Genomic DNA, 15,014 nt, shown 5'->3' with positions numbered 1-15,014 from the left:
AGAACATCTTATTTTCTTCATTATTTAGGCCAAAAATTGGGGTAGAAGCATGTCACGTTAGGGTACAGTATTCTGTCCTGATTGGTTTTTCTCTACTGCCCGCTTCTGCACAGTAATCAGCGACCCTAACTGGTCTTGGACCTACGTAAAAATTTCTAGGCATAATCACCATGTTTACAAAATGTCCTGGTTTCCAATCAGCACTCAGAGAACAGGGAGCATTGCATTCGTGACCTCTGCAAACTACTATTACAGAAACTAATGCCGGGTAAATAACCAGCTCTCTGAGAATGATCTCACTGAGCTGCGTTCCTAGCACTGAATAAAATAGAGGTGCTATCTTGCTGACCAACCTGAAACATGAACTCTCTTGAACTATTCCAGCACATGTAAAAATCATTTTGATCTGTGGCTTGTACGAGGCTGTGAATGAGTGTAAGAATGGTGAGGACTCGGAGAAGGAACAAAGGGGGTGACATGCACACTGCCACCCCTACTTCCTGGAGGAAAAACAAATTGTAACTGTCTGAATCAAAATAAACAGTGCATCAAAGAGGATGTCAGAGATGTTTATTTTGAAATATAAGTCTCAGTTCTCTTCTGCCACAGGGTAAAATTGTATTGATTTTTCATTCAGATTAAAAGGAAAGCTATGAGTGTTTTGTTAGAACTTAAAGAATGATGACATTGCAACCTTTTCATTTCCCAAGGGAGACCTACCTTTAGCACCTAGAAGAAGTTCTTGTCCTTGCAAATGTTTTGGTCACTCAGCCTATAATATTATGCTGCATAAACTGGCATCTGGAACTCACTGCAGGTCCTGAGCAGCTGAAGAAATAGATGGCTTGTGGTTAATCAGTCCATGGTTACTCTCACCTGGTGCCACAGATGCCTCAGGCTGGTACCTGAAAGAGCACGGCTCAACTGAGAACTATTTTTCTCAAAAAATAGCACTCTTCACTTCTGTGTGGACTTGCTGATTTGAGGTCAGGCGCCTCCATCAAGAAGGTAGGAGTGTGCACAGCTGGAGCTGTGTCATGTCAGAGCAATGGTGCTATTCCATTGCTCAAAGCACACCATTTCTCATGAGGCATCGTGGGCAAGAATGGCTTAATCAGAGATCAAACCTCAGCTTACATCTGAGCTCTGTTGCTTTGTGACTGTGCAAATGGCTTGTCCTTCTGATTCTCAAATTCTATTTTAGAAACAATCCCAGTGCTTTCCTTTTATATTAGATAAGATGATATATGCAGAATGCCTGGCTCATAAAAAAAAAAAAAAAACTCGAAAAATAGGGCTAATATTATCTTCCAATTCCAGATAGGAGTTGGTATGATTTTCAGCTTTGATTCATCCTTTCACCCATTCTGGCTAATAGTTACAACTTACTCATAAAATATACATTGAGCACAAACTCTGTGCCAGGTGCTATACACAGAGTTTATAGTGCCAGGGCACTAGGGATACAGCAATGGGCAAGACACAGTCCCTGCTTACTGCTCTGCCATGAAGAGCCAATTCAAGGCATGTCTGAGTAGGGCAAGCTCTTATATGGTGTGTGTTCCTCTTCTAGTGACAGAGACATCCTCACAGAGACCTAAACATAGTCATCAGAAACAAATCATCCACTTGAAATTATTTAGAGCCAAATAGAGCAAACAGCTTTGTAGATTAAAAAAAAAAACACACACACAGAAGACTGCAATTCAAATAAATACATAAACTCAGCTTTGCAGTCTTGAGGCATCTCTTCAGGAGTCCACATAAAGAGGTAAGATTTCTGCCTCCACATACTTTCCTCTCACATGGTTCAGAAGCCCTGCTAACATGCATCACGCCATGATGCCATTAAACACCCGATACCTCTGGATTTTGAATCCATGCTGCTCATTGTCATTCACTTTCCCATGAGGCTTAACTGCAGATGGAGAATTCCTCCTCACACAGACCTGAATGCTGCAGGCAGCATGATCAAGTTAGATTTCTTATCACAAATTCATAAATTACCATTTAGTTTCTTAAATGTGGACATTAGTCCATCATTGAACAAATTTTACTGAGTTCCTGCAGTGTACGAGGAGATGCAGGTGTGGGACATGAGAGCAAACAAAGCAGATCAACTGTAGAGATACAATCTCAGTTCCTCTCCTTCTCTGCAGGACTAGGGTCTTTACAGTAATATAGTGACAGGGATATTTTCAGCATTATGGGACAGTCCCACCATGTGATCTTATCAAATTTTAAAAGTTCAAGGTTTATGCCCCAAAAGTATAGCTATTTAAGCCTGCAACTCAATCATTCAACCAATAACAGTTACCTAGTAGGAGTCCAGTTTTCCTAAGATTCTCTCAAAGATACTGAAGAAATGAAGAACCAATCAGTGATATCTGAGAGCTAATAATATCATCACTGTTTAAAAACTGACCATCAGGGCAGCCCGGGTGGCTCAGCGGTTTAGCGTCTGCCTTCGGCCCAGGGCATGATCCTGGGGTCCTGGGATCAAGTCCCACGTCGGGCTCCCTGCATGGGGCCTGCTTCTCCCTCTGCCTGTGTCTGTCTCTCTGTGTCTTTCACGAATAAATAAATAAAATCTTTAAAAAAAAAAAAAAACTGACCATCAAGAAACAATAAGAAAACAATTAATTAAAGTGTGCAGTGTTGTCTCTAAGTAAAAATGGTGTTTAAAGAAGAACATAATTAGTTTGGGATGAGAGAATTTGTCATCCTTTCATGATTTCAAATGTGAGAAGGTTTGAGGTCTTCTAACCAGTGGGCTCAGAGTTAGCTTTATAGGTCAGCCCTCTCTCTTCTTTCCTCTCTCCCTTTTTGGCATACCTAAGAATATGAATTTCAAGATCTAGATAGAGAAGGAAATAGAATTCCCCACTCCAGCCTAGAGCTAATCCAGCCATTGGTCAGAGCTCTCCATTCATTGTAGCATCATTGCTTTCCATTACTGATAAAACTATACTTCATTTCTTACTCATTGTTTTGTACCTAAACTTAAGTGGCCAGAATATTAGCACCCCCAAACCCCTGAACATACTAACAAAAGTCTTCTTTCAAAAGATGTGATCTTGGGTTGTTTAACTAAGAATGTGAACAGTGAGAGAGGCAAAGAGAAGATATTCCAGAAAATGGGGAGAACATGCAGAACGGTTAGGAAGCAGGAGTGAGTGTGGTATACACAGGATGTGGCGGAGAGCCTTGACAGGGTGAAAAAAAGGTGCACTGTCCCTTTCACTGAGCTGCCTGGGCCCCTGAGAGAAGAGGCAGCAACTGCACTGTTAGCAAGAATCAGCCTCAGCCACAGGAAATCTACAAATCCTTGATCTTGTTTACCCCAGGCAGAAGTATGAAAAATAGCAAGTTTATCTAATATGTTACACTTGCTTGGTATATTGGGTTGTTAAATGCTTTTTCATATTTGCACTCTCATTCACTCCTCAAGATAAAGTTCTGGGATGGGTATTTTAGGCAAATAAGAGATGGAGACACAAAAGGGTTAGTTATTTGCCTGATTCTACATGGCTTGTAAGTAGGGTGACTATATCATTTACTTTCTAAACCAGAACACTTTTGAGAATGAGAAGGGGTACTCTTAATAGCTACACTGAATAGCAGGTGTAAATCAGGACAATCTTGGGAAAACTGTCATTTATTGTCCCTCTCCACATAGAGGGCAGAGTATGGACTTGAGTGTAGAGCTCCAGACCCCAAGTCTGAGGTTCTTTCCTCTCTACTGTATCTGGCCTTTTGATCTAGTTGAAACTAAGACATTCTTCTGGAAAACAGCACCTAGTCCATCCTAGAGTGTGTACTGTTTAAATTATATATGTTTGCAAAACGTAGTTAATTATAAATGTTTGCAAAATTTAAACCAATCCTAAATGATGTTCCATGAAAGTCATGGGTGTTTGATTCATACAAATGAAATAAACTGAGCCTTGATTGCAGGTAATTTGGTTTTATAGAGAAAAACCAAGGGGAATATAGATTTAATGGATTCCATTTTACACATGACAGAAGAAATTGGACACAAGATTTCATGCTATGGCCAGCAATTCATGTGCATGAAGGGAATCTATACCGAGGATGTATGTGTAGGTAGGGAGCTTGAATTTTTCTCTTAGACTTGTGAATAGAGTGACCATATAATTTATCATACAAACCAGAACACTTTTGAGAGTGTAAGGGGGTTCTAATAATAATTATATCAGGAGAGCAGATATAAAGTTGGACTGTTTCTAGAGCAAACTGAGATATATGGTCACCCCTTATAAGGGGAGGGAGAACATTTTCTGCCTCACTCAGACTGTAGAGCTCTAAATGGGGGAAAATAAACAGTGATGCCTACCTCACCAGTCCATCTTTATTTTTAGAGTAAAGTTATGGTTAATGAGAGTTTTTCCAGAATATACAATATTTCCTTTTCTTTCAAGTTAATATACTGGGGCAGCTCTGGTGGCGCAGTGGTTTAGCGCCGCCTGCAGCCCAGGGCGTGATCCTGGAGGCCCGGGATGGAGTCCCACGTCGGGCTCTCTGTATGGTGCCTGCTTCTCCCTCTGCCTGTGTTTCTGCCTCTCTCTCTCTGTCTCTATGAATAAATAAATAAAAATCTTAAAAAAAATAAATTTCCTTTAAAAAAAAAGTTAATATACTGCCCAGAAATCTGATTTCTGTAATTGTAGGAAGAACTTTGGATGTCAAAGCTACTATAATTCCTGGAAATGTTTTTGATTGCAGATAATGCAAATATTTAATTGGTACATTATTTAATATTTATTTACTTATATTATTAATAATGTCTGCCCTAGATCATAACAATGTTACATAAAAACAACTATTTCATTCAATAATACTGCTGAATGATTTTTAGGAAATACGCTACCAAAGATTGAGGGAAATGACAAATTGTTGGATTGAACAAGCAGATCTATCAACCCACAGATTAACCTAATTTGTATATAACAATACCTAAGTCAGTACCAATTTTTTCAGTTTTTCCATTCTTAAAAAAGTGAACTTTAACCCAGAAACCATTCAGTAAAATATCAACAGGAAACCATATTAAAAAGACAATTTTGATATTGATACAATTGTTGAAACTGGGCATCCTTTACACATTTCTTTTAATATGGAGCTCACTTTGGTTATATTATCTTGGAAGTATGGAAATAGGAATATTCTACCCCCAGAACAATTTTCAACGACAGCTCACCTGGGTCTGATCATCCCAGAACCTGGAGCAAGCATCTCACCAATTACATTCCTGGTAGCCTCTGGAGAGCAACAGAGACATGAGTCATTCAACTCCATATTTGATTTGGACCAAAGTATGATCATTGCCTGTGCTTCATGCTGCCACAGGGCACATAATACTGCTCTGAATGCTTGCTGCCAATGTGCACCCAAAACATGCAAGATTCAAGTATAAATAGAATAAGGAGAAGGAAATAGCCCCCAAACACTATGTACCCAAAATACTGAAGTGCAATAGAATAAGAAGATACAGAAATAGTCCCAAATCAGCGCCGCAGTGAAAATAGATGTCTAGTATAATTATTATAGGGATTATAATAACTGTCCTTATTCCTTTTTGTGTTTCTTCTATCAACTTTAGCTTGAAATACTCAGTCACTGCCAGTTTTCTTGAAAGTTGATGAGGGGTCTCTGACTCACAGAACCTCCACTATTCCAAGAGCCAAGAACCCAGGAAACTCTTGCCCCTGAAGCACACAACAATGTGATCCTGGTGTTTTCCTGGTGTTTCACATGTCAGATGCACTCTAATGTTTACGCTTGCAGAGATGTTTGTTAGTATGTGTTCTTGTTAACCTCTGAAAAAACAGCATTGTGAACTTAGTAACATATAACAATGACCATCCTACCATGCTTACAGATTCTGTAGGTCATGAATTAGGAAGGGGCACAGTTGGGACAGCTTTTTCTCTGCCCTCAATATCTGGGGACTTAGCCAGAAAGACTTACATGGCTGGAACAAGATATATCTGGAAGAAGGGGAGCCATTTATAAGATGGCTTCTTCACTCATTTGTCTGGCAGGCTGAGATGACTTTGTTCCACTAAACTGATGAACAGAGAATCTATCTGTCATTTTCCATGAGGCATATGCATCTCACACTATGCAGACTGGATTCTGAGTGGGAGTGTCCCAGAGAGTCCTAAGAAGACCAGGTAGGAGCTACACAGCACTTTCTGATGTGGGCTCAGAGATCACCACTTAGCTTCTAGCTGCAACTACTGAAAAGACATAGACTCTCACCTTGATATTTTGGGGTCATATTTTAAAACTGCCATGGATGATATTAGCAAGCATGTCCTTTTTCCTTCATCTTTGTCCTGACTTGCATTTGGGTCTAGCCATTGAAACCACCACAATAAAAGCTATAATAAGCCCTATCTTAAGACATTAAATGAGCTGAGAGATGATTTGTATAACAGAAAGAAAATTGTTGCCAGTAGTTTTGCCACCTTGAAGGTATGGAATTAAAACCATACTGAATCCAAATCACCAACTCAGAACTACAGTGGAGCAGATCCATGTAGGTTCTCCCACTTTGTCTTGTCTACTCCCACTACCAGCAGAGCTTCAGGCAGCTATAGACCAGCCTGTTGAGACATTACTCCAAATCCAGGGACAAATACAATTGCCACTTCTTAATTAATCCCTATCTTTAGTCTGACAGCCAGCAGGCATTTGCCTCTGTTTCTCTCAGGCCAGTTTTGGGATAAAGATTACATTCTATGAAGACAAATAGTTAAGTGGTTCCAGAAACTTACGTTGAGGGAACTATTACTACAGTCTTCATTCCTAGTTCAAGACCCTGGAATTTGACAATCTTTTGGTTACTCATAACACTTTGTTCTTGATGGTATTTGACCCCAGGTTTTAATGGTGGTAGAAATAGTCTATTTCCTTTTTCATCCTGGTCATAGATAAGAATTCCAGAAAACCATAAACAACTCTTTCCCCACTTCTCCCTTGTTTTTCTCTCCAATCTAACCAGTAGATTACTGGTTACTAACCCAACCCTATTATTCTTGGTCCCAATAAGTGGGCAGCTGATGGAGAAAATAAGACAACTGCATATATTCATGATTCAAAGGTTTGTGGTTCCTACCAATTCCAGCTCTTCCCATTTCTATCTGTATTGTTTTGTGCAACTACTTCATCCAATTTCCCTATCTGAAAAATGGCAAGAAAAATAATATCTATTTTCTATAGTCGTGGTGAAGTTTAAGTGAAATTATGCATGTAAAGCACTTAGCATATTATAAATATGCAGTGAAACAGTAAATGTTAACTGTTCTGAGCTATTATGATTCTAGAACCAGCTGGAGTTGATGATTTTAACTTTTCTGTCTCCCATTCTGCATAATCACAATATTGAAACTTCATTTCTCTCCTAAATCTTTACCATTTCCATGCTTACTCTCACTGATTGCTTCTGAACATAGAAAGAAAAATCTTTCTCCTCCTGGAACCCAGACATTCCCAAAGCTCCAGATTGCTTAGGGTTTAGAGTCCTGGGCAGTAGGATATGGCTTCCCAACATGTGCCTTTTTCTCTGCTGCACCTTTCCCCACATATATGTACAAAACATGTAGTATGACAAACAGACACAGAAATTGGCCTGGACTTTATTAAGAACTGCCACTCCCCTGCCAAGCTTCCCCATGAAAAGGGCCAACTCGTACTAGAGATGGTTTCTCAGTGATTCATACCACCAGGGATCTGGGAACCAGACCAGAACTTACTATGTTGATAGTCTTTTCCACAAACCATTACACGTCAGAGTCCACACTTACCAGGAACAATGGATAAGATTCATTCCAGCTCTAATTTCCTATTATTATAATGTTTTAATTCCTCTGAGCTATGATCCATGATATTCTGGAGCTCACTTGTGCTGGCTTACAAGGGCTAATAACTTTTCAGGGATTTTGTGAGCCAGTTGTTAAAGCCATTATTAAAAATTACATTATGCAAACTTACGTATTAAATGAATCATATTAAAAAGAAACATAACAAATATCCCAAACTCATCACATCCTCATTATTATACTACATTTTTCTATTATTTATGCCTTTGAGGTTATTACACATATTCCATTTTTATGGTAGGAAGAATATATGACGAGGTGCAGCTGTGCATCTCTTCAGCTCTGCAATCAGTAATATTATGTTGGTAGCTTTAAATTGATCATGGTAGCTACCAGTCAGAACCTGATTTATTCCTTTTTCCATTGTCTAGTCATGAGAAGTAATGAAGAAAAATGTTAATGTAGATTAAACTTGTATCTGTCACCATTACAATGCAAGTAGCACAAAAAAATTAAGGACTGTTCTCCCAAGATTTGAAGCAAAAAGGTGCTGACATCATTGATACACTAATGAAGTTTTGACATACATCTTCATTGTTTCACTTTCACTTTGGTCTTGCTCATTAATGTAAATAGAAATATCAATCATCACTCACTTCAGAACAATACTTATTCATTAATTACAACTGTAGGTTGGCTACATACTAAGAGTTTAGCAAAATTCAATCACATCAGTCTGTAAGAATCAATTGGCTATATGGAATTTATAATAAAGATTATTGTGTATTTTATTATTATTTGTCAGTTGTGTGCTACACATCGTTGTATCAGTAAAATTTATAATACACTTATATACATATATAAGTGCATAATTTTTTTTCGGAGAGCCTGTTGTTAAACACTCATTAGCACACCATTGGTGCTGTGACTGTTTCTACTACTTCCTTATAGAAGAGTCAGACAAAGTTCAGAGAATTAGGATCTATTTTCAAATGCCATATGTAGGGGATTCCAGAATTCCCAAGGTATTTATCTTTCTTTTTTCAAATATTTATGATGGCATCTTTTGCTTCATTCACCACCTGACTATGATATAATGAGGCTGCTGTGTAAACAAACAGACCAGAGCCCTCGATTTACCTAAGGAAGAAGCCCTGGATATAGGATAAAACTAAAGCTCTGGGAAGAATCAGTTTCTCAGCACCTGCCTTTCTTCTTGGTTGTTGGCGATGCATTAGAAGAAAGTTCCATGCTGGATGCCATGGGAGAGAAGGCACTGGATCTCTTCCTTCTCTGGTCTGAAAGGGCCACTGCCACATTAAGCCAAACCCAGTGATACAAGAAGCTCTTTCCACCCTTGCCCCACTATGAGGCGGCAGAGAGCCTAGTAGATTCCACCTAATCTGAGATTGTGTCTGGTTTATGCCCCAAGTATAAACGAAGATGCAGATTGGGACTGATTGTACAAAGGATCTCATGTGCATCTCAGCTCCCAACTACTTGGGCAACATGTATAATAACAACTCCATGGAGATGCAAAGGACAAGCTGGAATAACTCAGCCATTAGAGAAGACAACATATTAAGAGCCAAGGAAAGCTAAAGTTATGTAGTTGAAAAGAGAAAACTCAGAGGGACATAGTTATAGCCTATAGATTTTTCCAAGGTTACAATAAAAATACAAGAAGAAAATTGTTGGTAGTATGAATTGGGAAGAAATGGAGATTCAAAGGGAAAAAGCTTTGCGTTTGATTACAGAAAATCAAATCTTTTTTGAAGAAAAGCAATCCTATAATTTGTCTTCTAAGTTGAATGATTTTTCTTTTTAATAGGTATTAAATAATGCATTAAATGGTTGGATAATTCTAAGAAGATTATAATAAGGAACTTTCAAAATAAATGATGTTTTCACATGAGTATGTTTATCATGATTTTATGCCAATAGATTATATAAATATGTAGGCTAATATTGAAACTATAACTTTCACAGGTTCATTGAATCTGTCATCATTATTTTTCCTAAGGATTTTGCTTGCACAACAGTGATAGAAACTTGCATTTTTCTGCCTTCTATTTTTCAAGATCATAGACTTTTTGTGTATAATTTCATTGAGTCAATCAATTGGGAGCATAGATTAGATTTCACTAATCTACCACCAACCATACAACTTAATAGGAGTATCCTATTTGATGACATGGGCATTCACAACTTCTATAAGGATGGTTTCTGGTAGAATCTCTGAAAGGATATGCCTATTCCCAAGCTTTTTGGAAATAGGCGCCTTCCCACATGGAAATGAGTAAAAATGTTTGACGATTTTTAAATAGTTGGTTATAAATAAGATTCTTGATTTTATTTTTGAATGTCAAAGTTATAATTTTTTTTTTAGGAAAAGCAGTTCAGTTTGAAAACATTTAAGCCTAGGTTCTAGTTTAAATTTAAATGATATCTTTGTTTAATGTTCTGGAAACCCACAAGTGGAAGGCAACACAGGAGGCACCAAGCATTTCACAGACCTCTCTATATCCTAAACTGAAATGTTTGTGAAAACCGGGAACATGAGGAATGTACCTTAGGGCACTGGATGAACTTCTAGAGTTCAACCACTTGCCATCAGTGACATATATCTCAACAACAAAACCAGGGTACTGCCTTTACTATAGAACTGGTCCAAGGGATTCCACATTCTTTCTTAGCAATCCTTACTTAAAGTTTTTCTTATTTTGTCTAATCTAAATCTTAGATGTAATATTTTCTACTTAATTCTTTGGATATTCTTTAACCATATGGGATACGAAAAGAAAGAAGAAACCAATTACCCTTCACATACACATTTCTTACTGTATTTGGAGATTACAGTCTAATCTCTTCTGGAAAGAAAAATGCATTTAATTCTTGGCAATCACATGGGGTGAGTCTGACATTCTCAATGTGTGCACATTCTCGGTTTCATGACACTTCCATTGCTTTCACAGAAGCCCTAACATTTCATTGGTTGGGGTCTTAATTATTGCACAGGGGCCCAGCCTACATTTTGGCACAGTATAGAGCAAGAGGCAACAGTCTCCAAAGAGTAAATATCAAAATTATTATATAACTGGAAGAAATGGAATATCCATCCTCAAGAAATTATCCAATTCACCACCGTAAAATTTCCTCTAAGCCCGTGTGTACTAACTACACTCTGGCACATGGCCAGACCAAAGTTAGCTAGCCTAAGAGAACATTACACATTATCTAAGATAATACTTGGAATAAATAGTTCTCTTGCATTCTTATTCAAAGGAAGATTATGAACTTCTTCATAATTCCCCATAACGTGTTATGTGAAATAAGATTCTAGCAAGGACCAAGGCTATGAGCCATTATCTGAATTGCTCCAAGCTGTATTTCCAGTGTCAGAGAGCATTTTTATTTGAAGTACTGCCTAACTGAAAGGAGCTCATAAGCATCTTGAGCAAATGCTAGAAAAGCTTATAGAGGATATTTAAATCTTCATTATTTAAATGAGGAACGATTTCTTCTCACCCAAGTCATTCGGAGTTTCTTCGTTTATTTAAGGTTAACGTGCTGCAGGGGATCTGGTCATGTGGATTTCTCAACCAAAGTAAAATAAATTGATGTAAAGCTTTTGCCAAAAATTTATTCATGAAATATATCACTAATTTATTGAGTAAGTTGGGCACAGTTGTATATGAAGAGGGAAGAAAAATAAATCTTTATCCTTTCTCATGTATGCCTTTCTTCATTCTCTTGGGACATTTCTTAGAGAGATTTCATAGCATCTCTGATGGTTTTCAGGAAATAATAAACATATCATCTTTAGATATATAAAAAAAGCTAGTCGTATCTCATTTCAATCTCTCAACTGATACAAAGTTTTTCTGGATCCTCCGGCCTGAGCCTGATTCAGGTTCAAAAACCCATAGAGCAGCAGGAAGAGACTCCGTCTGGTTCCCATTTGCTCCGCTTCCCCACTCACTGTCCTCCAATTCACTATGCTGTCGTTGGTGTCGGTGGAAAGGGGAGTAGTGGCAGAAGGGTGGAAAAATAAGGAGTAAAAAGGCTCCCTTGACCATGACTGTAATAATCAGGTCTTATTCTAATAAGGTCTTACTGGGTTTATTTGACTTCCATTTTCCATCCCATGAAACATTTACTCAGTCTGCACTCTTGCTGTGTGGCACACCTTCATCTACAATTCCCTGAGCTTGAAAGTAATGCCTTTGAAGTCCATCACATTCTTTCATGGCTACTGGAAAGACCATGGGTCATACCCATCCTGTGGCATACTCACCAGTATGAAAAAAGAGGGCTCATTACTCTTAGCTTGAAAACAGGGCTTCTTTCCTTGAAAATCTGGAAATATGTTCCAGGGATGCTTAGGCTGCTGGCAGAAGTGAAAAGACCAATTCCTGGCACTTAAAGCAATTGTTAAAAACATATGTAACAAGCATTTACCAAAGGAAATTCCACTTTCTGCAGGTATATATTAGATATAGGAGAGACAGAGAGAGGGAGATAAAGAGAGATGGAGAGAAAAAGAGAAAGAGAGAGAAAGAAAAATATGGTGAAGAGAGGGGGCTTCACAAAGGTGAAATGAAATTTTTGGACAGAGGCAAAGTGAGGAAGAGCTGTGTTTGTTTAACTCCTGTCTTTAGGCTTGACCCAAAAAGCTGAGCGAGGAAGGGGGAGAAGTACACATCTCCTTAAGCAAGTCATTGCAAAGAAAATAATGGGCCAGAATTATTTTTCTGCCAGAAATGGAACTCTTCAAAATAAAGGGAAAAAATATTTTTCAGATCCTTCCATTTTGGTAAACACATTAACTTTCACAAAATTAAAAAAAAAGAGAGAGAACAATCTCAACAGCTGAGCAGAATTGGTTGGTAGGGAATTGACCTGGCATGAATTTTACTGGCAAGGATCAGACTTCCAGGATGATTTTACTTAAAAATTCTCAATATATCATACATGGAATTCTAAGAGATTCTCTTGAGTTCCTACTCTGTGTAAGGCAGAGGGTTGTTGGAGGGGATAATCAGAATATAAATGCTATGAACATTAACTCTGGGAATCTGTGAAGAAGTTATGACATAAAGAATATTTAACCTTTTCCTTCTTGTCTTCAGACATTTCCACTTTGTCAATGTAAGAGACAAAACTTTACATCTTGGATCATTCTAAATCAAAAGCTTTTGAATATATTTAACACTTAAAAAAAAAAGAAGGAGCTGGAAAGGAAATGAAAGAAATATGGAAAATGAGATCAACAAATAGATTCAATAATTTACCATCAGAAGTTTCCTCAGAGCTGCCAGTAAATCTCTACTTGCAAAGTAGACAATTAATATTTATGAGTGAGACATTGTAGTGTGTGCATCTGCCATTGCTTGGTAATTCACTTAATTTCTCTAAGGCTCCATTTTCTTACACTGTGCTGGAATCAATTAACCCCATTCCCTTGGGAAAGGGGAACTGAGTTTGTTGTGGAGAAAGAAAGGATTTGAAATTTTAAAAAATTAATCGGAAATGGTTTATCCTTCTTTGACAACAAAAAGAAACAGACTTGTACCTAGTAGAGGCTCTGGTAACCTGATCCAAGCTCAGAAAAGAGTCTAAGACCCTTACAATAATGCCAGAGTTTATTGTTCTCAAGGGGGTTAGGATGACTGCATAAGAAATTTGAGTGTATTATCACAGAGTAAGTTTGGGCTGTGGCAGTGTGAGCCAGTATCCCAGGTAAACTTGTGAGGAGATTGGCCTGGGTATCTCTGGTTGGGAGATTGCAGTGGATTTGGAAATTCTCAAACCATCATCATTTGCAGGACTATGGCCCATAGTCTCTCCTCTGAATAATGAATGATGGAGCAGACAAAAACTTCTTGAATTAATAATTGGACTAAGGTTTAGGAAGGTAGAAATGGTGGTGGGAGCATCTCTACATGGAGAGTAGTGGAAATTATCAAGGAAAGGTATGGAAGACCAGAGAAAAGGAATTGATGGGAAAGGCAGCATAGACAGGAGAAGGGCAGAGATGAAGGAGAACAGGAGAGAAAGTTTTCCATGGTTCACTTTCCTTAGAAAGAGATTCCATCCCCTCTGAAATTTGATCCTTAGAAAAACACTTCTTCAATCTCCATCACAGTTAGGTGTGTGATGGATTGGAGAAGACTGGCAGATTGGTGACAAGAGGAAGGGTGATACTCAGGGGACAAACCTTCACCTGCCCCCTCATTCTCAGAGGCTTAATCACAGAGGGAGCTGGGGAAGAACTCCTCCATCCTTACACCATCCCACCCCAATCCTGGGATTTTCTAGGCAATGACATTCAGGAGCTCAGAGTAGAGAGTCTCATAGAACTGCAGCAGCAGAGAAGACCCCACTGACCCACATGGCTGCCCGCCATGGTTTAGCACAGGCAAAGACTTCAAGACCAGAATAATAAATCTTCAAAGTACACTGTGAGCATGCAATGAGACCATAGAAATATGAATGCTTTTCATTCTATAAAGTGCTATACAAATAAAGTCTTATTTTTTTAATTATGTACTATTAACTCAGTTACCTATCTTAACACAAAATTATTGGTCTGGTCTTCTGTCTCTAATACCAAAGTAATTGTCTTAAATGCCTACGTATTACCATTCTGAGTTGAAAGCCACCTTGGATTAGGTATATATTCTCTATTGACCAAATAGGCTTGTCCCCAAGGTAGACTAGAACAGAGTGTGAATGAACATCTGAAGTCCAGAGTATAAATAAGGAGCCACTATGTTCATTTACTGACCTGTTTTGGAGTATTGTTGTCACAGACATTGCAAGACCTACTACAGACAAATAAAAAGAAAAGAACAATTAGTGCCTTCAGGAATTCACAGTCTCGGGGAGGAGACAGACTATAATTTAGCTGAGTTTAGGACAGGATGTGCTGTTTTAGAGGATCACTCTTCTTAGGAGCAGGTCAAAGAGAACATTATATTCCAAGGAGTTGTCCTGCTGTGTGCACAGCAGAATCAGAAAAAACAAAAACAAAAAACAAAAAAACCTCTGACTATATGCCCATGAAAAGAAAGCTAAAATTAATTGCCTGGTGATTGAAACGGCAGGTCTGTTGTTGCTGAGAATTACATTACTTAGAAACTCTAGGCTGCCAGGAACATAAAC

General features: G+C 38.3%; 1 long non-coding RNA gene across 8 annotated transcripts in view; it reads right to left on the bottom strand.

The window, feature by feature from the left end:
* The window catches only part of LOC144312864 (uncharacterized), a 70,034-nt gene that overhangs the window by 44,938 nt on the left and 10,082 nt on the right, over positions 1-15,014 (bottom strand). For 4 of the 8 annotated variants that reach the window (XR_013378493.1, XR_013378515.1, XR_013378521.1 and 1 more), the window contains exons 2-3: positions 5,222-5,282; positions 721-905 (exon numbers count right to left, since the gene is read on the bottom strand). This is a non-coding gene — a long non-coding RNA (uncharacterized LOC144312864). Of the gene's footprint in view, positions 1-720; positions 906-5,221; positions 5,283-12,144; positions 12,241-15,014 lie in introns of those variants that run through there. The other 4 variants (XR_013378510.1, XR_013378526.1, XR_013378503.1 and 1 more) reach the window with 4 other exon arrangements.

The sequence above is a fragment of the Canis aureus genome, chromosome 1, assembly GCF_053574225.1.
Source record: "Canis aureus isolate CA01 chromosome 1, VMU_Caureus_v.1.0, whole genome shotgun sequence".
In the NCBI taxonomy this organism is placed as follows: domain Eukaryota; kingdom Metazoa; phylum Chordata; class Mammalia; order Carnivora; family Canidae; genus Canis; species Canis aureus.
Note: the sequence above shows the minus strand (reverse complement) of the source record. Positions and strands in the feature narration are given on the sequence as shown.